The following is a 26,477-nucleotide window of genomic DNA, read 5'->3' on the forward strand; positions in this document are numbered from 1 at the left end:
TCAGGCGGGCCTGCTGCAAGCTGAGCCTGGAAGACTTTTCAACTTGGAGAATGCGCAGAGAGAGAGAGAGAGAGAGAGAGCCCCTTCTTTCTGGTGGTTTAAAGTCTAAACTGTTCAAACCAAGAAGTGTACAAGGTCTTGTTTTCCCACCCGTAGAAAAAACTAGCAACCAACAGGAGAATGAAGCCACTCCCAGAATCCCAGCCACAGTGAATGAGACAGTATTTGAACGTCACCCAAGTCCTCAGTTTCTAGTGTTCCTGAGACCCAGCCGCCTCTCTGCACCCATAGCTGTTCAGTTATACCTTGGGTTTGGTGAAATGCTTCAGCCTTGATTCCATAAATCCTTCTCTTTAGCTCAGGGAAATTTGCATTGGTTTTCTGTCACCTGCAACCAAAAGATTCCTAGAATATAATATATGTTTCTGTAAACAGCTGAGATTTACTCTTGAGGCAGGAATGCAGGCCAGATAGCATTCTAAGTTCTAGCGGTGATAAATAATTATTTTTGATGTTACATTGGCATGATCACTTCGGCAGGGAATTAAGAGAGGGGAGAATACAATACATCGGGTTAGGTTATCTTGGTAACCACACTCCTCATCTCTTATCTAGATAATGCAGGCCACCGTTTCTGCCGCTGGGTTGAGGTCCTAAGGAGTCTCAGTCACAATGTGACCACTTCTCCAAAGCACCTATCTAAGCAATAGAAGATTAGTTTCATGGCCTCTGGAGTGAGCGGAAAGGAGACAAGATTGATAGACTTAGAGCATAACATGCTCCCTTTCTAAAATAGACCCTCCAGTACTATCTTCAGGGCTGTCAGCCTCCACCTTTTGCCAGCTAAAGACAGTGGAGAAGAAAAAGAATCACTTCAGGGCACTAGGTTTCCAAAAGAAACACCCTTCCTGTCACCTCCTGGCAGAATCTCCAGGCATGTGACATCAAGGGGCTCTAGCCCTGGATGGAGATCGTATCAGGGACCAACACATTTCCCTGACAGCTGTGCCACTAAGAACATCAGGATCTGTACATCTGCTTTCAGGACGTGGAGTTAGCATTTTGTATGGTTTTTAGTCCCTTACCAGCCGCTTAGAAATCGAATTACTCTGCTGACTGCCAGAGTAACTAGCTCACTGACTGAACCACTAAATCAGACTAATTGAGGTAACAAATATGCCTGAACACTGCTTCCTTGAGAAAATGCAACCCTCAGAAGACATGACATTTACTTCTGACGTGGCTGGATGTAATTGACAACGAGGCATTTCTGAGACTGCTTTTGATTTGTATTGATTAAAAGAAATACAGAATGAATTTTAAGGGTCCAAATGTACTCTGCCCTGATTCAAACACAGACACACCAAAAAGAAGTTTGTAAGTAGAACGCAAATCTAGCACAAGTCAGTAACAATTAAGAGCTCTTATAGCCTGACAGCAGCTTTCAGACCCATATGCAACGATTCCAGGGGTTTGGTGCAATTCATAATGGGGCCGAGTGTCAGTGTCACAAATGCCTTCCAGAAATTATTACGGTTGTTTGGCTACTGTATTGGCAGTCTCAGCAGGACAACTAAGTATAATGTTGCCAACAGCGTATACTCCTTCCTTACTCCTAGCTTGATCTGTTGCTTTGAAGACAAAAAATGAGGTGAGGACGAATAAATTTATGATTTCTGTCAACTTGACAGTTACCTCAAAGACATTACATTTGGGCGCCTGGGTGGCTCAGTGGATTAAGCCTCTGCCTTCGGCTCAGGTCATGGTCTCAGGGTCCTGAGATCACCCTGCATTGGACTTTCAGCTCAGCAGGGAGTCTGCTTCCCCCTTCTCTCTCTGCCTGCCTCTCTGCCTACTTGTGATCTCTCTCTCTCTGTGTCAAATAAATAAAATCTTTAAAAAAAAAAAGTTCATTTAACTCTTTTAATCCCAATGAAACAAACATTAAGGCAAGAAGTTAGAAAATTCCTTTGATAATTGGATTGTAAAGTTAATGGCAAGAAGAAACTTTTGTAATAAAATGCAATGGGATATAACGCAAAAGGAATCCACCAGAAGTGTTTAACAGCACTGAGAGGGAAGACGTGTTCCTAAAGATTGCCATGCACCATGCCATGCTGTTATGTTAAACAGGCTGATATTTTAATCAATGTTTAGGGCCCCAAAAATAAGCTCACAAGATATTGAGATTTTACTTTAAATGAATTATTCATAGACCCAGTAGCAACTTAAAAATAACATTATCGCATGATCCTTTTTTTTGCCAACACAAAAATTCTAAATAGAAAGAAAGGGTAACCATGGCAAATAGGGTACTTCAGCTGTAACTTGAAAGAATTGGACATTTTTTTGTTCCTAGCTTTACTACTCAGTAGTTTAAGTTTCTCATAGAGTATCCAAAATCCCTCTGTCTACATGTGCCAGTTTCCAGAGATACTTCAACTAGGAACAATATTGTGAGTCTAATCAATATAGAAAGTCATCAGGGTGCCTGGGTGGCTCAGTTGGTTAAGTGTCTGCCTCCGGCTCAGGTCATGATACCAGGGTCCTGCTGCTGATTCCCTCAGCCTTTGGACTGGCCGAGTGGCCACAAGCCAGCTCAGTTAGCATGCTCAACCCCAGGATGCTGTGAACATGGTTCTACATAAGTTTGCCATAAGCATCTTTGCCACAAGCATTTTTGTCACATTTTTGCTACATAAATAATTGGCTACAAGGCAATTTTACCATAAGAGATAAAATCATAAAAAAATAAAAGAGGGGCACCTGGGTGGCTCAGTGGGTTAAAGCCTCTGCCTTTGGCACAGGTCATGATCCTGGGGTCCTGGGATCGAGCCCCGTGTCGGGCTTTCTGCTCAGCAGGGAGCCTGCTTCCTCCTCTCTCTCTGCCTGCCTCTCTGCCTCCTTGTGATCTCTGTCTGTCAAATAAATAAATAAAATCTTTAAAAAAAAAAAGAGGACATTCATTCAAAGGGACATAATGAATCATAAAAATGAGCAAAATTAAAAAGACTTGATTGTTGAAATACAAAATACTTGAATATATTTAAAATGTGTAGTTTAGAGTCATGGCAATAGTGCACAGATAGCCGATTTTATTTTATGAGTGGTACCGAAGCACATATCTTTAAAGTCTTTCATTCTTAGTACTACACACTTTTTTTTTTTGCTTGTTGATTTGTCTCCTCGTTCAACATTACACTTTTTCCTTTTTCACTAAAATTTCATCCTTCTAGAATGCATATTTGTAACTGAGCCTTGCATTGTGTTGTGAAAGCCTTCTACGTTGTTGTTTGTTCTTGGCATATTGTCACAAGTCTGCTGACAGACGTTCCCGAGTTCTATGGGAAATGCGGGTTCAAAACTCTGCACTGTCCTACAGACCGTTATGAGGACTCAGATGTATGTACTATAAAAACGGGAGTCCTATGTCAATGAAGACATGAAACCCAACTGTCAACCAGTTGATGAAACCAACAAACTGTCAAACCAAACTGTTAACCAGTTATTTTTTTTAATCTTTTATGGCAGAATTGCCTTATGGCCAATTAGTTATGCAGTGAAAATGTTTGCAGAGAAAACGCTTGTGGCAAAAACACCAGACATGGTAAAAATAAGACCAGCTTCTCAAGATCCATGATATTAAAAAATACTGGGTTCACTAACAGTGGCATTTCTCAGTCTAGATAGAAAAGGTCTCTGGGCTTTGTTGAGTCAGTGTAGCTTTGTTGAGTGTAATAACTGTATCACTCTTACTGCAGGTGTCAGTAAGGGGGTAGGCTGTGCATGTCTGGGGCAGGGCATATGTGGGGAACCCATGGACCCTCCCCTCAATTTCACTGCAAACTGCTCTAAAACTGCTCTAAAAAAGAAAATCTATTTTTTTTTTAAAGGAACAAAGCTCTTAAAAAAGCATGGTGTGAACACAGTGACAACTTGCCTTTCTTGGGTTTCTTGTCCTGTTCTCACTTTCTATTTTCCATCTAGCCATCATAAAGTTTATTCTAAATACATGTCCTTCTGAAAGCCCACCAGCGAAGCCCATTGTCAACAGGGAAATGTCTGAACATGACCTGTAGGGTTTGTCTTATTTCTAGCCTGTGTCTACTTCTCCAGGCTCATCTGTCACAGCCACACAAAACCCTGCGGCCATATTACATGGCTTCTAGCTCCTTGGATACTCCAGGCTTTCATGTGCCTCCATGCCTTTGCTCAAGCTATGTTCTCTGATTAGAATATGCCTGGTAAATTCCAATTCCTCTTTTATGTTTCAACTCTTCTGAGAAGTTTTTCTTGCCTGGAACCCCATGCCCCCACAATCCTGCCCTCATGTAGCCAACTGTTTCCTCCTTTTTGGTTACCTTCCACTTTGAACACACTTGTGTGATTGCACTTATTGCTGTATTATGATTTGCAGGTCTGCGCCCCAACAAGGGCAGGGACCATGCCTTATTTGTCTTGGTAACTTGGAGGGCTGGCACTGTAGGCACCAGGGTAACGTTTGTTGGACAGATGGACACACCAACAGATGGTTGAATGGATGAATGAATTCAGGTTATTTATATTATTTGTATTCAGGTTATTTATATTATATTATTTATATATTTTTTTCAGTGGACTGTAAATCCTTTATTTCCAAACTATAAATAGACCTGTACTGAGAAAAGACACGCCCCAGACCCAAGGGGAGATGCCAGGCTGCAGCCTTGGCATCTCCCCTTCCCAACTGCTCTGCAGTCTAAACCCGGCCCCTTAGAAACCCACTCTGCCCCTGGAAATCAACACCTGGGCTGTCAGTGCCCAGCAAGCCGTGGAGACCAGCCCGCTCCCTTGGCCAGCTGGGCACATCTGGGCCCTGCTCTGGCCTGACGCTCCCCCCTCTGTTGTACCAGCGACCTGCAGGAGCCCCGCCGCGTGGTCACGTGCTTCCCGAGGCCCAGCCTGGGAGAGTCCCAGGCCCCTGCTCCCGGGCTGCAGTGAGGTGCGAGGCCTGGGAGCAGCCTGGTTCCCTGCCAGTCCCCTGGCTCATAACTGCTGCCCCTGGGCCACAAAGTACTCCCCCACTCCTCGTTATCGTCCTCCTCCGGCTGGCTGCTCCGGAGCAGCAGCTCCAGGTCGGAGTGGGAGCCCAGCCCCTTCAGAGGTTTAGGGCCACCGTCACCTCTGGCGTGGAGGGCTTTGAGAGCCACATGCAGGGAGATACCTGAGAGGCAGAGTGTGAAGCCCAGCCAGTTCAGGAGGCTGATCTGATCTCCCAGCAGGTGGGCTGCCAGCAGCAGAGTTCAGACTTCCTTAAAAATGCCAGCAATGGAGAGGGTGAGGCTGGAGGTTCTGGAGACCAGGAGGAACTCAGAGAAGCCCAGACCAAAGGCAAGGATCCCTCCAAGGAAGAGGCTCCCCAGCACCCGCAGGAGCAGCCCGGTGTCCTGGAAATGGAAGATCTTCTCCAATGTGGACAAATGGAGACCTTCAAATATGGCAAAGAGAGGGAAGAGCCCCAGAAACATGAGTGGCTGCAGGTGGAACATGGTGTCAATGGGGTTCTGGAGCCCAAGTTCCGCCTTCTGCAGGAGCATCTGGGTGAGGGTCCAGCGGATGCCACCGATGAATGAGGCCCCCAGCACCAAGGCAAAGCCCTCCACGTTGAATTGCGTGGACTTGTACGTGAACATGAAGAGGCCCTCAGCGATGAGGAGGACCACCAGGACCAGGGCCGCACGCAGCTCCTCCAGCTTGAAGATCAGGGAGAAGATCAAGATGAAGCAGTCTTGTTCACCAAATTTCAAAAGTCTGGTACAAAAGCCTTATGAATAAAAAGAGCTATAATTTTACATAATGTACACTTATTTGGTACTTGGCATGTCACAATTGATCCTTTTATATTAATTTCCTGTTTCTCCCAGGAGATCGTAAATTGCCGACACACATCCCAGTGAGGCGTGCTATAAGTAACGTGAGACTTGAGTCTTTCAGACTTTGTGTTGTGAGTGTCTGATCTCTAAGACAAGTCCAGTCATTACTGTCCCAGGGGTTCTCTTGGGAGAAACATTATTTACTGGTGGTCAGTTAGAACTGTGTGGAATTTAATATTTGTTGCAAAAGCCGAAGGGCTGCCCACCTTCTAATCTCTGAAGGCATTCGTATACCCAAGAACCCTCCCTTATCTTTATTTCTGAACCCAGAGTTTAGTTGAGTAAAGGAAATAGGGGTAGAATCAAACGAGTAAATTTCTTCTCTAATTCAAAGCATCATGTCTGGGTTGAATAACAGAGTTTAATTAGGGATTTAGATTTTTTTTTAAGTGATTGCAGAAAAAAAGGGGAAAAAAGGTGGGGGGAGTTGCTACACCAAAGGGAAATATCAGAACAAAATAGGATCTCTGATTGAGCAAGACTTATCTTTCTACTTCCCCCTCTTCCTCCCACCACAGGATGCTAGAACCAGGGTGATTACGATGGTCTTGTCTACTGCTATTCTCATCAAAATCAGAGGCTGCAAATTATGGAAATGCAACTGACCAGCGAAACAGGACTTTCTGCCATTAAGTAAAGCTCCATGTGACACTCCTGTAAGAAAGCCCTCAGCTTCTTAGCCCTGATCAGCTCAGCCCTTTCCATGTCTTGTTTGGGGAAACAGTGGACTCTTCCAAGATTGCAGCATTCCTGCTTTCAGGAGGCATTTTTACTGCATAACTAGAAGTGTCTTTTTGAGTTTGGACTTCCTAACCTTGAGAAGGAGTTGACGTGCTTCTTCACTGAGTGTGAAATGAGCAGATGGTGTTGTTTCACTCCAATTTGTTTTGCATGGACTGAGGAGGAGGCTGTGGGGGAGGGGATAAATGTGTTCTGTCCTTGATGGCTGAACACAACTCATTGGCACAAACAACCCACTTCCCTAGCATTGGATCGTCTACTTCTTAACAAGGACTGGCTCTTCACTTACTGCACTCCAGTCTGGAAGCTATTATCATCAGGTTGTTCTCTTTATCCAGAAGGGATTATATTCTCATTACAGCAGAAAGACCCCCCCAAAAAAACCTCAAACAAAACAAAACAAAACAAAAAGGCACAGCATATTCGGTCTGCCTAACCTAATACTTGAAGGAGCCTACTATAGACCCTTTGAAGTAAGGAAAGTCCCACATTTTAAAATACCAGTTGCCCCCTCCAGGCACGTTCATCTCATTTTCATTCATTTCTGCATTCAGCTCACCAATAACCAAAGATGTCCCCCAGTGAACTGAGATAAGAAGCCTGATGACTGTCATGGAAAAGTTGCTAACTCCCCAGGGACCCTCCGCCAGCTCTCTATCTGGACTGTTGGGGGAACCTGGGCCAGAAAAGTGGTGGTGAGACCCTTGTCCTGGGGAACATTTGGACCTTCTCCTGTGTTTCTAGGTGGAACCCTAGTCCAACCTCATCCAAGGAAAAGGGCTCTTGGGCTAAGAGGGCTGTCTGCTCTGCCTGCTGTCACCTTGCAGGTGCTCTGGTCCCCCACATATGATTTTGGTGCAGCTACAGCAACTTCTTTGTGCTCCCAGCCCCCTCCTTTTCATCCTTGGCACAAAAACTGCAGTGAGTAATAAACACTTTGCTGAAGATTTCACTGGGGAGAGAGAAGGAATCTATAAGCCCCAGAAGTGCCCCCAACCAGTCATCGTTTCTCACGTTATCTGAGCATTGTGTTTCTCTCTTTACCAGTTTTCTTCCACCCTTCATCCCACGCCCCCCTAAATTCAGCTCTGCCCCCAACTTGCACAGTCCCCCTCAGTAAAAGCTTGGCAGTTAGTGGGCAGTTAGTATCACCCTTTCTTTTTAAAAAAGATTTTATTTATTTATTTATTTGTCAGACAGAGAGATCACAAGTAGGCAGAGAGGCAGGCAGAGAGAGGAGGGGGAAGTGGGCTCCCCGCTGAGCAGAGAGCCCCATGCGGGGCTTGATCCCAGGACCCTGGGACCATGACCTGAGCTGGCGGCAGAGGCTTTAACCCACTGAGCCACCCAGGCGCCCCCCCACACCCCTTTTTGAAGGCAAGTTAGTAACCACCAGTTGGTATGGAAGCCCACTCTCTGGGATTCTTATTCCCACCCCAAGAGTCACCGAACAGCATCTAATTTTGTCCCTGATAGGTAATCTTGTCAGTACTATCTTCTTCACCTCCTTGTATCAGGTCTGGCCCAATCTCCAGAATTCACCGAGGCCTCTTCCTACTTCACCCATTTAGCCTGCTACTCCATACTCTTGTCTCCTGTTTCATTGACCTCCTGTTTTCTCAGCCCCTCAGCAAACGAGCCAGACTCACCTTAGCCCTTCCTAGATTTGGTGACCTGTTTTGGATACACTTCTTGAAGCCAGGCCCTGCCCATCTCCCTAGGACAGGACCCATGCTCCCATCCTCCTTAGGGGATACCCTGCAGCTTCCATCCTGCCTGGACTGCTCTCCGAGCGTGGTGGGTCCCATGTCATCAAATCACTGTTCTTAAATGGGATCCTAACACAGTGCATAAGGAATCTCAAATGTGTCCATACATCACCGATGCTTTTAGCGCCGAGGGATGGGCCATCGTGGCCTTGGAGACTGACCATAAGAGGGAGAGGGCCAATCACACGCAGCTCAGCTCTGGAGTTCTTCCTGGTCTGTGCTCTGTCTGCTCCTTGGTGAGTTTAACACGTGCCAGTTTGACAGTGGTCCATTTGGACCTGGTTCTGCCTTTGGAATACTGACCCTCAGAACTAGGGCCTAGCTTCTGCAACTTGCTGTCAAGTTTGCCAGTATTTCTGGGGTCTTTTGGCTTTGGTGGCCTTGCTTTTCCTCAACTGTGGAAACATAGGCCCCTGATTGGGACCAATGTGGTGGGGATCTCCCATCCCTTCCCCCTGCCCCCGACTAAGGTAGCACAGAACAAATTCACAGTTTCTAGGGAAAGAATTATAAGAACTGGCAAAGTTCGTATAAAAGTTCTTATAATAGGTTTACCGGCTGTCCGGTATTAAACAGACAATCTGACATTTTACCTTCCTGTCTCATTAAAACAACAACAAAAATTTTTTTTAAGGAAGCACATATTTCTGAGTAGTTATAAAGTTAAAGAACTATATCTAATATATATTTATTGAAATAGGCAGATAAATTACTTAAGTCAATTTTTGTATCACCTCCACAACCCCCTGAGTCCCACCCCAAAAGCAGCTTTGGTACTTTTATAGGAAAAACCTAGAAACCTAAATTATTGTTGAATGTGGAGCCTCCTCCCCTTTTATTTTATTTTATTTTTAAATTTTATTTATTTATTTGAGAGAGAGTATGTGTGAGAGTGGAGAGGTCAGAGGGAGAGCAGACTCCCTGAGGAGCAGGGAGCCCGACGTGGGACTCAATCCCGGGGACTTCAGGATCACGACCTGAGGCAAAGGCAGTTGATTAACCAACTGAGCCACCCAGGCAACCCCCTCCTCCCCTTTTAATTTAAAAAATCTACAGTAACTGCTGTGTTGTTTTGCAAAACAATATATGTATGTTAAAGAGCCATATCAATGGTGGAGCTATGTATTCAACCATTTAGAACTATTTTCAAATGTTTAGTTTTCAACAGAATGCAAACTGTGGTCTTCCTAAAATTTGTCTCTTAATCTTGGGCTTCAAAGGACATTCAATCATGATTATCATCTCTTTTCACTTAATAAGGTAGTTTTAAAATGCTATTTGATATCTAAGAGAGCCTCATGAATTCTTTTAGGAATTTCCTCTGTTTTGTTTTTTTTTTTTTTAAGATTTTTATTTATTTATTTGACAGAGAGATTACAAGCAGGCAGAGAGGCAGGCAGAGAGAGAGAGGAGGAAGCAGGCTCCCTGCTGAGCAGAGAGCCCGATGCGGGACTCGATCCCAGGACCCTGAGATCATGACCCGAGCCGAAGGCAGCGGCTCAACCCACTGAGCCACCCAGGCGCCCAGGAATTTCCTCTGTTTTGACCTAAAAAAATTTTTTGCCGAAAAGAGCTGGAACCTACAAAGTTTGGGGACTGTATATCCTGGTTTTTCGTTTTTTGAAAGCTTGTCAGAATATTCATCTTCTCCAGTTTATGATTCTTTTCCTTTTTATCTTCACTTACCAATTTAATAAAAGTTAAAAGTTCGCATCTTTCTCATCCTCTCACCAAAGTAAACATCTCTCCAATTACCCATAAATGTTTCCAAGGAATTATTTACTGTTTATTAAGAAAAAAGGCAAAGACTATGATAGAAGGCTCTGTTGCACACACATGAGTTCTTAGCAAAAGCATTTAAGTATCCCTAAGCCTAGGGGGAAAAAGGAAACCAAAGAAATTATGCCACATTAACTATATTTCTAAGAATTTGTTAACTAAGTGCCTGGAAAAATGCATCTCGACCATCAATCTGAAGAAATGTTTCTTGTAAGTATCACCTTCACAATTCACCTGTTTCCTCAAATGTTTATTGCCTGGCACTCTTTTAGACACTGGACATAGAGGATTAAACAGAATAGAGAAAAATCCCTGCACTTGACAGCTGTGAGAAGAAACTCTCGGTTCTTTAACAGTACCCATTTATTAAAAGGAAGTACAGAACATAAAAGATTGCCAGAATCCAAAGAAATCCAGGCTTCCCCAGCCAGACTGTAAATTTCTTTCCGGTGGTACCTCCTGGAGGAAGGACTGAGAGGCATTCATCTCCTAACTCCTCCTCTTCCCAGTAATTTGTTGTAACCACAGACGGTCCCTTCCTGGACAAAGAACATCCGTATCCTTGGAATGATTTCTTTATAGAAATAACAATTTTTCAGGTTTGTCTGATTGTCCTCATGCAACAACACTTCTTTAAACATCTCTGGCATACAAAAAAGAAGTTCCAGTAACTGAAACTTAATCAAGTGAAGTAAGGAGATCTTCTTACGTTGTCGCACCTGCGTTGTTCCTGGAAGTACAATGCTGGAGAATGGCATGAGTTATGGAGTAACTGGGAGAGGCCAGGGAAGTCCCATCTACCCATATTCTCCTCTCCCTACTGCCCCTAGTCTTTCTCTTCTACCCGGAAGTCACGTTGCAGGAAAAAAAAAAAAAATCATCATTGGATTATTACCCCGTACCGAATTGCCTTCTTTAAGTATCATTTTTAAAATATGCAGCCACCTCTTGGAAGATTGTCACACTCTGCTAACAGCCAGGGCGTCTGGAAGATTGCTGGGAACTAACACTGAAAGGGTTTGAACTATGGGCTAGGCACTTTACATGCCACATTGGTTACTTCCTACGCTGATCTCTAAGAGTAGGCTTTCTCATATTGCTGATGACGAATCTAGGGTCCAGAGAGGTTAAATGACAAACTCCCAGATCACATAGCCTTCAACGCTGGAGCCAGTAGTCAAAAGTGATCTTTCTCTCCCTTAGTCTGAATTCATTATCAAATTCCTTTCCTCTGTGGCACACAAAACCTAAGTAAGGATAGCCTTGAGAGTGATGCCTGCTTGGCAAGAGGGTTGAAATGGAAGGGATAAAAACAGAGCAAAGAAATGAGAGACGAAAAAGAAACATTTTGCTGACTTTCCAGTTTTCTCTGAGGTCAGATTCAGCACAGGGCTACATTGTTACTGCTTTGATAAAATTCCTGATTCTCAGAAATACTGACTTGGCAGGACCTTAGAGGACATCTAGCCCAAGCCACCATTAAAAGCTTTATTCAGTCATTAACTCACTTTATTACCATTGGTGATCTGGGAAGGAGTGTCATTGACTTGGCAAGTGAGAACATTTCTCTGAACCACAGTTTTCCACTATCTCATCATGGGCTTGTCTGGAGAGATTTAACTTTAAGTAATAAAAATTCTTTACATCTCTAAGCTTTTCACAGTTGTCAAAAGGCTTTCACATACATTATGTTCTTTTAAATTCTCATTTCTGTAAGGTAGGGAAGTGTGGCCTCTTACAATGGCAAGAGCCCGGACCTCGGCCCGGTAGATCTGGGTGCAAATTTCCATGCGGTGACATACGAGCCATGTGAACTTGGGGAGATCACTTAATCCCTTTGACCTTCCTAAGCAAGCCGCTTTTAAGCCTCCTGAGTCCTCATCTGTAAAATGGGGATGATAATATCCCCTACATGAGGTTGAACTAAAGTGTGTGTAAAGCGTTTGCTCACGGCAGGTGCTCAGGATTGGTTGCCTTTCCTCTTTCCCACTCTTGTTTTACGGCTGATGAAGCAGTGGTGACAAGAGGTAAAGCAATTCTCCTAAGATCAAAGCACCAGTGGTTGGCGAACTGAGGCCAAGCCCTTTGACTGCAGTTCTAGGGCTCTTTGTGCTATCCCATCCCTCTCAAAGTAACTTCCTCCTTCCCTGCCCTTTCCATGTGTACACACCTACCGATTTCTTTGTAGTGCAAACTCCTCAGCTCCCTTTTTCTTCCCGCTGGGCTTTCTGTTTTGCTGTGCTGGTTTCTGCACACACTGCCTCTGGCTAGTTTCCGCTGTGTTTCATATGCTCTTTGGAAGTTCAGGACAAATGTCCTAAACTCAGCTGTGTCTGTCGACCGTGAAATCTGGTTCTCCTGGAGGAGACAGGGCAGCTGTGGTGACATCCGGGCAGATGGGCTCCTAGTCCCCTGGTTTCTGGTGCTCAAGTGTGACGTGCTACTGGCTGCCTCCTGGATTTTGATTACCGCTCCCCTGGCGTTGCTGCTTCCCCACCATTCCTCTAACAAACTCTGATTTAAACAGCCCTACACTCAGCCTTTCACGTCCCTTGTAACACACGGAACTGGTGCAGCCCACTGGGAGCCCCTGAAATAAATGGCTTCCAGAGAAATTGGTGCTTTTAAAGAGGTCATTCTTCCACATGCTGATACAGAAATGCACGCACGTCCTCCAAACTATCTTTATTTAGGTCATTCGAAATGCATGGTCACAGTGTTCCCTCCGGAGTGAAAAGTAAATGTGTAGGCAAGCAGATTTACAATACAGTACGCCTACATAGCACATGTATTTACACAGAACACGTAATAAAAAAGAAACTTGTCACTCATTTCCTTTATCATAAATTCAAGCAGGATCACTGGACTATTACTCAATCCAGAGAAAATATGATAGCATAGATCTGAGAGAATTCTCAAGAGATCCATCTTGTCAATGTACCTATCTATCTGTAAGCAGAGGAAATGTCTAAACTAATCAGAATTAAGAGTTGATGTTCCCTTATTGAAGATCTCTATTCTGCCATGAAGCTTATTTACATATCTAAAGTTGTTTTTTTCAACCACCAAACAAACAGCTCCTTGGGAATTCCCACAAATAAGGAGGATCATATTTGTTTTCCTTCCCAGGGCAGGCGCTAGGCATATGATCTTAGCAGACTTGTCAAGATGGGGCATCTGGGTGGCTCAGTCGGTTAAGCATCTGAATTTAGCTCGGGTCATGATCTCAGGGCCCTGGGATTGAGCCTTCCATCCACACCTGCATCAGCCCTCCTACTCAGTGGGGAGTCTTCTCCCTCTTCCCCTGGTCATGCTTCCTCTCTCTCTCTCTCTCTGTCGCTTCCTCACTCTCTCTCTCTCAAATAAATAAAATCTTAAAAAGGAAAAGAAAAGGGACGCCTGGGTGGCTCAGTTGGTTAAGCCGCTGCCTTTGGCTCAGGTCATGACCCCGGGCTCCTGGGATCGAGTCCCGCATCGGGCTCCTTGCTTGGCAGGGAGCCTGCTTCTCTCTCTGCCTCTGCCTGCCTCTCTGCCTGCTTGTGTGTGTACTCTCTCTCTCTGGCAAATAAATAAAAATCTTAAAAAAAAAAAAAAAAAAAGAAAAGAAAAGAAAAGAAAAAAGAAAACTTGACCAGAAACTCTGTCAAATGCTCCTCGAGTCCATGGGGCCAACTCTATTTCCTCCAGGCCCCTTTCCCCCTGCCCTCAAGAGTCCTCAGGTGCTTGCCGACCACAGCCTAGCTGGTGCAAGGCTGATTATCTACCTGATGCCTCTTGTCCATGGGACCATTGGCCATTTCCAGAGATCTTAGTTTCCTGGGAGGGCAGAACAAAAATAAATTCAGCTGTTGGCAAGAGTTCTATGCTCTTCTGGGCCCCCAATTGGAACTGAGACTCTCATGGTCTATTGCAAACCAGATGAACTCTTAACACTTTATTCATTCCCCACCCATCCTCCTACCCCAGATATAGGGCCCCCAGAGCACTGGCCCAGTGCACTGGCCCATTCCTCAAGGAATGAGAGAGGAGAAGGGGAAGGACAAACTGCACAGGGAGTGATGGAGACGGTCCTCTTGACCCTGCATCGTCAGCCCAGCATGCCCCTCCCCGTGCCCTCTTCCAGTCCTCCTGCTGGTCCCTCCTCGTGCTGAGCAAACTGAGAAAAGCCAAAGCAAAGCAGACAAAGCAAAACTGCAGACCAAACGTGGGAGCCTGGAGAACGCAAGGACGCTCTTCCACACCCTGCCTGACCGTCCGCTCACACACTCCGCATGCTCTTAAATTCCTTTACGCAGTAGCCAGAATTCACTGGGAAGGGTAACTGGAGTTTGTCTCCCTTTCCCTGGATCCTCCCCTGTCCAGAAGAAAACCTGTTGTGGAGTAACAAAATATCAATATTCCCCACAGAGAGTTTTAACATATAAACAACATTGTAAGAAAGAGAGAAAAACAAGTCTGCTCGAAGGACTGCTTCACTGTTGTGTGAATGGATTATAGAAAAAAGCTGTCTAATTTCATTCTTTCTGCAGAAGAGTGGGGAAGCAAATAGGCGATATTCAGCCTGAAGGGTTGGAAATCCACACTGCCCCTGGGCAAGCCCGTCCTCGCCAGGACCTATTCACCCCCATCTGATGCAGAAATTCTACCTCCAGGGACCATCCCAGAGCCTCAGCAGCCCCAAGACTCAAATGTCCACTCTCTGTGGACCTTGGCCCCTGGCTCAGGGCTGATTCGGGACACACTCGCTTGCTCCTAAGTCTGGAAGTCTAGCAAGAGCCCCATTAACATCCTAGTGTTTCCTATAAATAGGAGGATACATTTTCAGTCTTTTATCTTCTCTTGTTTCTCTTTCTGAGAGTGCCTCCTCTTCCTGGCCAGGGCCTGGGATTTGGTCAGCTTCTGCCTGCCCCAGCCTGGCCTAGTCTTGTCGACCACATGGAGCCCATTACCTGCATTCTTTGTCTTCCCCCTCAAGAGCTTCCTGTGTATTAACCCATCTCCATCATGTTTCAAGCAGAAGACCAGCACAGCTGATCTTTGGTGATGAGGACTGGTGGGCCACAGAGTTAAGAATGCAAGATCATAAGGGACATGTCTTCTCAGCAGGACCCTGTCTAGACTCCAGTACTTCCAAATGGACCATGAGGATCCTAACCCTGCACTTAAGTTTCCACCAAAGGGATAACTGAATATTAGTGTGTGAGAAATGTATTTCCTCACAATTCTGAAGGCTGGAAGTCCAAGATCAAGGTGTCATCAGGTGCCATTCCTCCTGAAGCCAGTCTCCTTGGCTTGTGGACAGCCACTTCCTGCTGTGTCCTCACACGGTCCCTCCTCTTTGCACACACACCCCTGGTGTGTCTCTCTGTGCGTGTCCAAATACCTCTTCTTGAAAGAATACCAGTCAGTCGGCTTAGGGCCCCCTCAGACGAACTCATTTTAGCGTAATCACCTTGTTATAGGCTCTCTCTCCAAATACAATCACATTCTGAGGTAGCAGGGGTTAAGGCTTCCACCCAGGAATCTGGGGAAGACACGGTTCAGCCCGCCACTTGAAGTGCTCTCCCTGGCCAGATTTCATGCCACGCTGCCTCCGAGGCAGTTGCTGTGGCCAGCTCACGGGGGACGGGCTGCCTTTAGCTTGGCATCGGTGTCTGGTAAAGCCAGTTATGGTGAGGGCACTGAGTCGGTTTCACTCAAAACATGTCATAAGCAATAGCCATGGACACAGGAAAGAACCGGTTTGGGCCGCTTTCCTTAAAAGGTAACTTCAGGCGTGGCAGGTGTTCTTTGACTCTGGTAGCCCAGGCTGAGAAGCCCTGCAGCCGCCAGCTGCTGGCAGTCTGTCAGGTGCCCCTCCCCCACCCACACACCCGCCCAGGGCTCAGCCTCTGGGAGCTGAAACCCATGCTCCGTCCTCCTCACCCAGCCTCACCTCGGCCCTCTCCAGCCTTGAACCAGTTCCTACATCTCGTCTCACCTGGTCTGACTCCACCAAACACACACAGACACACACACATACACACACACACACACACCACACACACACACGCCCCACACACACACCTGCCCTGGAACCCAGGCAGCTCTCTCTGGTTTCTTTGCTCACCCACTCCTAGATTCATCTCCCATTAATGCTTCCTTGTAAACCATCTAGTTCTCTTGGCTTCTGACTTCAGCTCAACTCTCTCACTACTGCTTTCAGACCTCCGCCCCTTAGCTCACAAGTCCCATGACCTGCTTTCCAGGTCACACGTGACTTGGCCCCCAAGAGCTCTCCATCCATCTGCTCCCCCGGAGGCAGCACCTTCCCGATCAATCTACACCCTGACACAAATCCACACGCAATGCCTTGAGCATGAAGGTGATGAACGTGGTTAGCACAGGAAGGAGATTTTAGCTGTTGGTGAACGCAGTAGGGAAACTGTGGATGCAGTGGGAGGACACAGAAGCCTACACACCTGACAGTCCTCAGAGTGACCAAGAGAATGGTTGTATTAGCCAGGGTTCTCCAGAGAAACAGACCAGATAGCGATACATGTGGATACACAATCCTGTATCTATAAAATGAGAAATTGGCTCACATGACTACGGAGGCTGAGAAGTCCCTTGAACTGCTCTTTGCAAGCTGGAGACCTAGAATAGTAACTTAGTCCAAGTCCAAAGGCCTGAGAATCTGGGGGATCGTGGTATAAATTCTAGTCCAAGGGCAGGAGAAGAGAGGAGATGTTCCGGCTCAAAGAGTGAGGGCAGATAAAAGGGACAAATTCTTCCTTCCTCTGCCTTTTGTTCTATGCAGGCCCTCAGTGGGTTGAATGATGCCATTCACATTAGGGAGGGCAACTAACTGAGTCCATTGATCCAAATGCTAACCTCATCCGGAAATACCCTCTCAGACACACTCAGAAATGTTTAAGCTGGGCACCGCATGGCCAGCCAGGTTGTCACTTATTAACCATCCCAGTGGCCTTCCTGGGTTTCCTCATCCTCACGAGCACCTAGACATGTAGGTACAGATCATTTATTTGGCAACCTGCTCCCTTAGGCATGGCAAGAGGTCACCAGGTTCATGCTGGGCAGGGGGAGATGGAGACAAGTGAGACTCTTTCCAGAAGCAACCCCAGCCACTGGTCAGGTGGCAAGATCGAGAAGCTGGAGTGCCGAGGTCGAGAAGCTGGAGCCAGAAAGATCTGACCTGTGGCTATTGTAGCCTGCACCTGGGGCAGCTGCCTTCTCCCTTGGGGGACACTGAGCCTGCACCCTTCCTGGTGCTCGGAGGATCCAACAGCACGCAGACTGTCTCCCTGGGAGCAGAAAGCTGGGGAGCTGCCCCCTTCCTCCTTTTTCAGTTAGAGACTTGCCCCAGGCTCAGCACTGGGGGGCCTTCTGGCCTGGACTCAGCTGCTCCCCTGAGGGTCCTGGGCTGTTTGAAAAGGAAAAAACAAGTGAGCCGAGGTCCCACCTGCTAACCAGGCCCGAGTGCAACATTTGCTGAGAGCCGTATCTGCTCCTACTCACCCATCTGGCCAAGGTGCCCATGGCTCCCAAAGCTGAATCTGTAAGGGGAGCAGCCAGGCGCTGTAGGGCCATGTCCGTTCATGGAAGAAGGAGGAGAAGGCACCCTCAGAAAAACTTGGATCAATGGGTTCCACTGCTCAGCAGAAGGCATTAAGTTTGCCCTTCGGAGCCCAGAGGTAGGGAGGGCACCTTGGTGTTTGGGCTGGTGTGAAACAACCCAGGGAACCTGATGGCAGGTTCCTGGCTCTCCTCCCAGGAGATGTAGCCAATACTGTTGGGGTGACCCAAATCCTGGAGCGGTTTCTTTGAAATCGCAAAGCTGCCCCACCATATTACGTCCTTCTGAAGAAGTACAGTCATGCCTGGTCTTCAGTCTAAGGTGTCCAAAAATTCCTTTTAACTTGTTTTGTTTGAATTACACTTTTGTCGGCCAGGCGTCTTCCTTTGGGAGAAATGCCCCTTTCTCACACTATGTGATTCTGTAGAAAGCTACAAACCACGGGGCCCTGCCCCTTGCACCACAGTCCCCACTCAGACCCTTTCTCGCCGGTGTTTGAGTCTAAAGCCAGAACACGGAGTCAGGAGAGGGATGGAACTGAGCTTTCCCAAAATACCATCACATAGGAGGGGGGCAGCAGCTCCCTTGTGTTCCAGATGAGAAAACAGACTCAGAAAATGAAACATCTTTTCTGAGGTCCCACACTAATAAATGGCAGAGACGGGATCTGAACCTGGGTCTGTGTGGCCCCAAAGCCCATGACTGTTCCGCTCATCAAGAGTCTCCATTTACAAAGCACGTCTCTCCACTTTATACAATGGAGAAATTAAGGGGAAATGGCTCCAGCGCCTGCCCACTTTATTCGGGGCGTTAGACGCAGACGCACAGACGAGATTCAGTGCTTTCTCATTTATATGCATAGACTCGTGACATGCATCTCCCCACCTTGCTGGAATTCCCCGCAGTAGCTCCTCATCGTGCTTCTCACACATCCTACAATTAGCCAACGAAGGGTCTTCGGTCTTTCTAGATGCACACTATTCTCAGATTTCAGGGCTGCCCTCATCTTCACCCCCATTAAACAGGCACTGCCTGGTCCATGTCCTCGATTTTCCTGAGTCTCTCTTTCCTCAGCCAATTACTGTGGCCCCTGGAAGTCTCCCACCCCCACCCCACCCCCAACTGCCTATAAAAGCAGGCTGGAAGCCAGAGCGTCTCAGGAAATACTGAAATCGCTGTTGCATTGTGTCATTAGACATTATGCTTTAACCAAATAAAGCGTGTCTGCTGAGGGCACTGGAACCTCTTCAGAGATGGTTTATTTTCATACGCCGGCGAGCTTCTTTCTTCCTGATGAATCAGCACTGCCTCTTTGCTCTCAATGCTCCGGCAGTAACAAGGCACAAAGACTGTCAAGCTTCAGCCCATAAATGACTCTAAATGCACCTATTATTCCACTGTTTTTCCAGCTGATTCTCCTGAGCTCAATACTCTGTTCTCGGAGGCTGTGCGCATCAGTATATCTTGCTGAAGGCTCCCGGGCTTTGAAAAAGCATTTGATTTCTTGGGTGTGCTGCGTGCACACCAAACAATTCTTATTTGAAAACCATCGTCTGTTCAGAATCCTCAAAGGGAAGACTTAGCGGCAGTGTCCACCTCATCTAATTAGTCCAGAAGCGCATTGTCAGGCCCTTTCTGGGAAGATAAACTCCAGAAGAAAAGACCTGCTTGACCCACCTCTCGTGGACTCAAAAACCATTTCCAGTGCCAGGAGACTGCCTACCTTGATGCTCGTCGTGGAAGCTGCGAAAGGTGCGCCGCAATGGCGCATGGCTTGAACACAATCTTTTCCTCTTTAGGGTGTAAGGGTCGTGATCAGATGTGCTTGGGTTAATTCTTGCTGTCACTTCTCAGCTTCTGCTGTGGACTCCACCACCTCCCACCCCATCACCCCCAACCTAACCCCCGCCCCCGTTTTTAAGTGCCTGTCTTTCTAGGCACTGTGGGAGGGAGGAGACCTGAGAAATGGCCAGAGAGATCTCTTTCAAGGGCTTCTCAGTACCAGTAATAAAAGCAGATTGTATCACTGGTGGCTGGACCCTGAAGAGAATTTCAATTCTCCCAGAAGCAGACAGAAATATGCTTTTAAAATCCTTCCTTGCTGGATTCTAACCTGCTTGGGAGCTGGCTGCCCACTTTGGCTGGTCTCCTAGCAACCGAGCCCCTTCCTCCGCAGGCTCTGCTGCTGGGCTGCTGCCCACCAGGCCGGGCTGGGGAGAGCCCGGCCTCTCCCTGCTCTTGCGAGCACAGGGCAAGGATGTCACCCGGGGAACGGGTGTGAGCACTTGGAGAAATTGCTAAATGGTCTGTAAATTCACAGTGAGGACGACAATCTAAATGGGGCCACCTTTCACACATTTTTCAGGGGAATCTTGGGATTTAAATTCATCCTTCTGCTTCCTTCCAATAATAGCTTGCATGGGTGGAATTCTTTGTATTTTACAAAACACTTTTGCATCCAATTACCTCATGCGATTCCCCAGCAGAGCCTTGGGAGACCTCTGTAGTGGGAAAAAGATAGGGAAATTCTATGAGTTCTCTTTGAGATGCTTTTAAAGATCCCACGAAGAAACTCCAAGTCGTTGACTTAGTATGATTAAAAAACTAAAAATTTTTTAAAAGTGGGGAAAATTCCAAACACCAGTCTTTCATATTATTATTATTACTATCAATAAGTCAGGAGTGAGGGTTCTGGCCAGCTGACCTCTATCTTTGTGCCCGAGAGTTTGAGTGGAGCCCAGAAAAGGTGATGGGTTCTCTTTCTCCTTCCTGCTCTCTTATCATTCTTGTCCCTTCCCTAATGGCCCCTATTGGGATTAAAATTGATGTAATTCTCTTTGTTTCTAACAACTTCATTCTGAGTTTTACCTATAATATTTTTCCCTTCTGGTCAAAAGAGAAATTATTCATAGTATGCTATATCAGTCTGCTCAGGCTTCCATGACAAAATGTCGCAGACTTGGTAATTTAACCAATGGAATTTATTGCTCCCAGTTCTGAAGGCCAGGATGTCTCAGATCCAGGTCTGGCTGGCGCAGATTCTGGTGAGAGCTTTCTTCTGCCTTGCAGCCACCTTCTGACTGTGTCCTCACATCGGGGAGAAAAAGTTCTGGTGTCTCTTCATCTTCTTACAAGGGCATGAGCTCTACCCAGTCAGAGCTCCATTCTCTCGGCCTCACTTAACAAACAATCCCATTCCACGGAGGGTTAGGGCTTCCACATATGAATTGGGAGGCCATATGAACATATGAACATATGAGCATTCAGATGTTCAATTCAACATATGAATAGGGGGCAAAATTGGGTCCATCACAGCCTCCTTCATTCTCCTGCAGGATGGAGGGAAGAGAAGCAAAATCTTCTCCCTTAGAAACCCTGCACGGTTCCCCTTAGCTGCAGAAGGAGGTCAGTCTTCAAGCTGTGGGTCCGGAAATGTGGCCCAGTGATAAAAATCTGTTTGTGTTTCCCTCTCTCATTTGTGGATTGGAATCCTTTGAAAGAAGTCACTGATACTCTGTGGTTTATAGCATCTTTGTCATTTTAATGGTCTTCAAACAAGGAGCGTGATTGTTCTGAAAGACAGTAAAGATGAGTCTAAAAATGCCCTTGAGGAAGTTGCTTCTGCCTTCGTGCGGCAACACAGTTACCGGCAGCCTGTGCTCCTGGGGAGCAAGGCGGTAGCTGGAGACTTGGGAGTGACCCCCCTTTACCAGTGGACACTCCAGCACCACAGAGGGTAGAGCTGCTGCTGAGGTGGTCCCCAAGCACCCCAGCGTCCAGGACGCCCAGACACGGGGTCTTCCAGAACACACACATTCCCTCACTCTTGCCCTGGCTTTGATGTCATATTCTGGCTATGTCCTTGTCGTCAGGCTGAGGGGAGAGATGAGGTTTCGGTTTTGTAGCTGTTAATAGCTTTCCATGCTACAGTGCGAGGCTCGGGATAAACATAGGCAGCTACACAAAGTCCGAGCTTAACAGGCTCGTGATCTTGAAAAGAGAAAACACAAGATACCCAGCAATAAACCTAACTGAGGAGGTGAAAGACCTGTACCCTGAAAACTAAAAAACACCAATAAAAGAAATGGAAGATGACACAAACAAATGGAAAGACATTCCATGCTCATAGATTGGGAGAACAAATACTGTTAAAAAGTCTGTACTTCTGGGGGTGCCTGGGTGGCTCAGTTGGTTAAGTGTCTGCAGTCAGCTCAGGTCCTCATCCTGGTGTCCTGGGATAGAGGCCTCTTGTTGGGCTCCCCCTCCCTCTGCTGCTTCCCCTCCCTCCGCTGCTCCCCCTCCCCCATTCGTGCATATGCACCCAAGTACACCCTCCCTTTCTCTCTCAAATAAGCAAGTAAAATCTCTTTTAAAAGTCCGTAATTAAAAAGCAATATACCAATTTCATGCAACCCCTATTAAAATACCAAGGGCATTCTTCACAGAACTAGAACAAACAATCCTGACGTTTGTATGGAACCACGAAAGACCCCGAATAGCCAAAGGGATATTGAAAAAGAAGAGCAAAGCTGGAGGCGTCACATTTCCAGACTTCAGGTTATTTTATAAAGCTGTGGTGATCAAAACAGTATGGTACTTCTGTGGTGATGTGGATGGAGCTAGAGGGTATCAGGCTATGCAAAATAAGTCAGTCACAGAAAGACAAATACCATATGATTTCACTCATATGTGGAGAAACAAAACAAATGAGCAAAGGGAAAAAAGACAGGAAGGGGAGGGAGTGAGGCAAACCAAGAAACAGACTCCTAACTCTAGAGAACAAACTGAGGGTCACCAGAGGAGAGGGGTGGGGGATGGGTGACACAGGTGATGGGGGTGAAGGAGGGTGTGAGCACGGAGCGACATATGGAACTGTTGAATTGCTATATCGTACACCTATAATACACTAATATAACACCATATGTTAACTATACTAGAATCAAAAAATTTTTAAAGAAAAAAAGGGAAAATACAAACATTTTTATTTTAAAGATTTTATTTATTTATCTGACACAGAGAGAGCACAAGCAGGGAGAGCAGCAGGCAGAAGGAGAGGGAGAAATCAAACATAAAGATTTTTAAATAAACTTTTAATCTTGGAATAATTTTAGATGTACAGAAAAATTGCAAAGATAGTGCAGGGAATTCTGCATACCCCTCAGCTGGTTACAACGTTCCCTAGTGTTACCCCATGTTACTAAGGTATGCTTGTCAAATTAACAAACTGGTACTTTACTATTAGCCAAACTCTCACTTTATTCAGATTTTGCCAGGTTTTCTGTTAATATCCTTTCTCCATCCCAGGATCCAAAACACTTAATTGTCATCTCCTTAGGGTCTTCTAATCTGTTGCAATTCCTTAGCTTTTCCCTGTCTTTCATACCCTTGATGTTTTTTGAAAAATAGTGGTTAGATATCCTGTAGAATGTCTCTCCATCTGAGTTTGTCTGATGTATTTTCTTATGATAAAACTGGGGTTATGGAGGTTTTCTGTTTTGTTTTGTGTTTTTTTTTTTGTTTTTTGTTTTTTGTTTTTTTGGAGAGAATACTGCTGAGGTCATGTGCCCTTCTCATCATCCCATAGCCACATGACATCACCGGTGATGGGAACCTTGGTCATGTGGTTAAGGTGATGCCTGCCAGGTTTCTTCACTGGAAGGTTACTATGTTTCCTTTCTCATACTTCTTTCTTTGGAAATGGGTCACTAAGCCCAGCTTATCCTGGGTGGTGGGGGATGAGAGGCGAGAGTATCTACATATATTATTTGGAAAGACTTGTCTCTTCTCCCCTATTTATTTATGAGACATGCACTTAAAAAAATGATGATTACACAGTCTGTAAATTCAATGTTTCTGGTCTGAAACAAAGTCAAGTATTCTCAGACAAGAGTACCAAAAGAGAGGGAAAGATGCTGAGTACTCATCTAAAGAAAAAATTTAGAAAATCATAGCATTTTGAAATTTATAATGGAGACTCTTTAAAAAATGTATCAAAATGCACTGTACCAACAGAAAAACAGATTCTTGAACTGCTTTGTAATATGTCCTCATTATTAGAAAGGATATTGAACCCAAGATGTCTATCACAGTGGACCTTGCTAAGGACTGGGGATTACTTCTGAATTAAGGTTGCAGAGGGTCACTTTCAGGGCAAAAACGATACTGTTTCTTATGTAGTATGAACACTAATTCTCAGGGTTAAACAGAAAAGAAAAAGAAAGGTATAAATAAGGTCTTACACAAAACTGACTGCAGAATCAAGAAGCTACTGCAGGCCAGAGATAACCCCTCTCCTATCTGGAAATATAGGGAAAAAAACAATGCAGCATTTGGTACCATAAGCATCCTGGAGGTTCTCTTAAAGAAAAGTGCCTCTTGCCACTTCAGGTTGGAAGAGAGCACTCAGCTGGATTCGCAGAAACCAGTTGTTCTTTGGAAAAGTCCGACAAGGCAAAGAACCAAGCAGCAGGGAACCAGTGGCTTCCCAGATCAGAGCAGAATCAGTGGGGAGGCTAAGACCAACATTCGTTCTAAAACCAAAGCAAAAAGAACAACAACCAAAAAAAAAAAAAAAAAAAAAAAACACGCCCCCCGCAAAAAACACATTTTTTCAGTGTTTACTTTTAATTTAAAAAGAAAAACAATAGGGGTGCCTGGGTGGCTCAGTGGGTTGGGCCCCTGCCTTCTGCTCAGGTCGTGGTCTCGGGGTCCTGGGATCGAGCCCTGCATTGGGCCCTCGGCTCAGCAGGGAGCGTGCTCCCCGCCCCCTGCCTGTCTCTCTGTCTACTTGTGATCTCGCTCTCTGTCAAATAAATAAACAAAAATCTTTAAAAAAATATATCAAAACAATATATTGCAAAAAATAAATATAGTCAAAAGGGTACACATTGAGAAAGAACTCTCCTTCTTGTTCCAAATCTCTGGGCCCATTTTTTGAAAGACACCCTCCGTTAATGGTTTCTAATGTTTCCAGAGATGCCTACTGGAGTATTAGTAATAACAAAAAGCTGGAAGTTACTGAAGTGCCCTTTGATAGTGCAGTAGTAAAAGAAATCACATTCCTACAATGGGAAGCTATATAGACATTACAAAAATGAATTCATTTTATAAGGGCTTAAATGGGAAGGTCTGCAGAATATATTATTAAGTGAGAAAAAGCAAGGTATGCAGAGCATGACTTGTCTTCCTGATTCAGGGCACAAGAGCTTCTTTCAAGAATTATTGCCCCAATATCACGGGAAGGGTTAGTCTTAGCAGAAAATGCCTATGGAGAAGTCACAGACTCGGCAACAGTGTGCTGGAGAACATTGTCCCTACTCAAGTGATGTTACTACTGCATTGTCTGGAATCTTCAATGTCACTAGAAATTTTGCCCTTGACATTAACATGACACTTCCCACTATAACTTGTGGCATCCTGGGATACCCTGTTAGAAACGCTGTGCCTCAGTGCTTCTGAAACACTTTTTCTTGTTGGCGGTCACATTTTAACAGCTCGGAAATCAGGATGTGTGGGTCAGGTAGCAGCTGGTGAGGGGGATGTCATTGCCTGCACATGCACGACAAAATTTGGGACTTGGAAGAAAATCCAGGAGATACTACTAAAGAGCTCTTTAAGAAAAAAAAAAATGTTGCAACAACAACAAAAAATGTTGCAACACCAAAGATGATTGTGTGTGTGTGTTTAAGGAGGGGAAGGAAGCAGCCTTCAACTCTAATTCCAAAAATGATTTAGGAGAGGTAAATTTTAAATGTGAAAAGTTTTTTTAAAGATTTACTTATTTATTTGAGAGAGAGAGAGCTCGTGGGGGTGGGGTGAGAGACAGAGGGAGAGGGAGAGGGAAAGAGAGAATCTCCAGCAGACTCCTTACTGAGCCGGATATGAGGCTTGATCCCAGGACCCTGAGATCATGCCCTGAGTGGAAACCAAGAGTCAGAGGCTTAACCGACTGAGCCACCCAGAAGCCCCTAAATGTGAACAAGTTTTAAGAATATTGTAACCTTGGGGTGCCTGGGTGGTTCAGTGGGTTAAACCTCTACCTTCGGCTCAGGTCATGATCTCAGGGTCCTGGGATCGAGCCCCGCATCGGGCTCTCTGCTCAGCGGGGAGCCTGCTTCCCCCTCTCCCTGTGCCTGCCTCTCTGCCTGCTTGTGATCTCTCTCTCTGTCAAATAAACAAATAATATCTTTAAAAAATATATTGTAACCAGTTTGTTTTGCTCAGGTTGTTCCTCCCCCCCCCCTTTTAAAAAATATACACAGAAGAGTAATGCAGGGTAAGAATCTGTGTCTAAATAAGTTTAAAGAGTTCTTTCAATAAGTATAAAGAATTCAAGTGAAAACAGCAGGAGATCAGAATTTAATTGGCAGCCTTCATTATTTCTTAGCAGAACACGAAACAGTAGTGTGTCATACAAACAATGGTATTTTAAATTCAGTGAGATGTGGGGTGTGTTTCTCATTTAAGAAAAAGGACAACTAGGGCGCCTGGGTGGCTCAGTGGGTTAAGTCGCTGCCTTCGGCTCGGATCATGATCTCAGGGTTCTGGGATCGAGTCCCGCATCGGGCTCTCTGCTCGGCGGGGAGCCTGCTTCCTTCTCTCTCTCTCTCTCTCTCTCTCTCTCTCTGACTGCCTCTCTGTCTACTTGTGATCTCTCTCTGCCAAATAAACAGATAGATAGATACATAGATGATAGAAAAA

General features: G+C 45.7%; 1 pseudogene; it reads right to left on the reverse strand.

The window, feature by feature from the left end:
- Positions 1-4,614: 4,614 nt before the first annotated feature.
- LOC125104380 (solute carrier family 35 member C2-like) lies at positions 4,615-17,791 on the reverse strand (annotated as a pseudogene).
- Between the last annotated feature and the right edge of the window lie 8,686 nt (positions 17,792-26,477).

This window comes from Lutra lutra, chromosome 7, assembly GCF_902655055.1.
Source record: "Lutra lutra chromosome 7, mLutLut1.2, whole genome shotgun sequence".
In the NCBI taxonomy this organism is placed as follows: domain Eukaryota; kingdom Metazoa; phylum Chordata; class Mammalia; order Carnivora; family Mustelidae; genus Lutra; species Lutra lutra.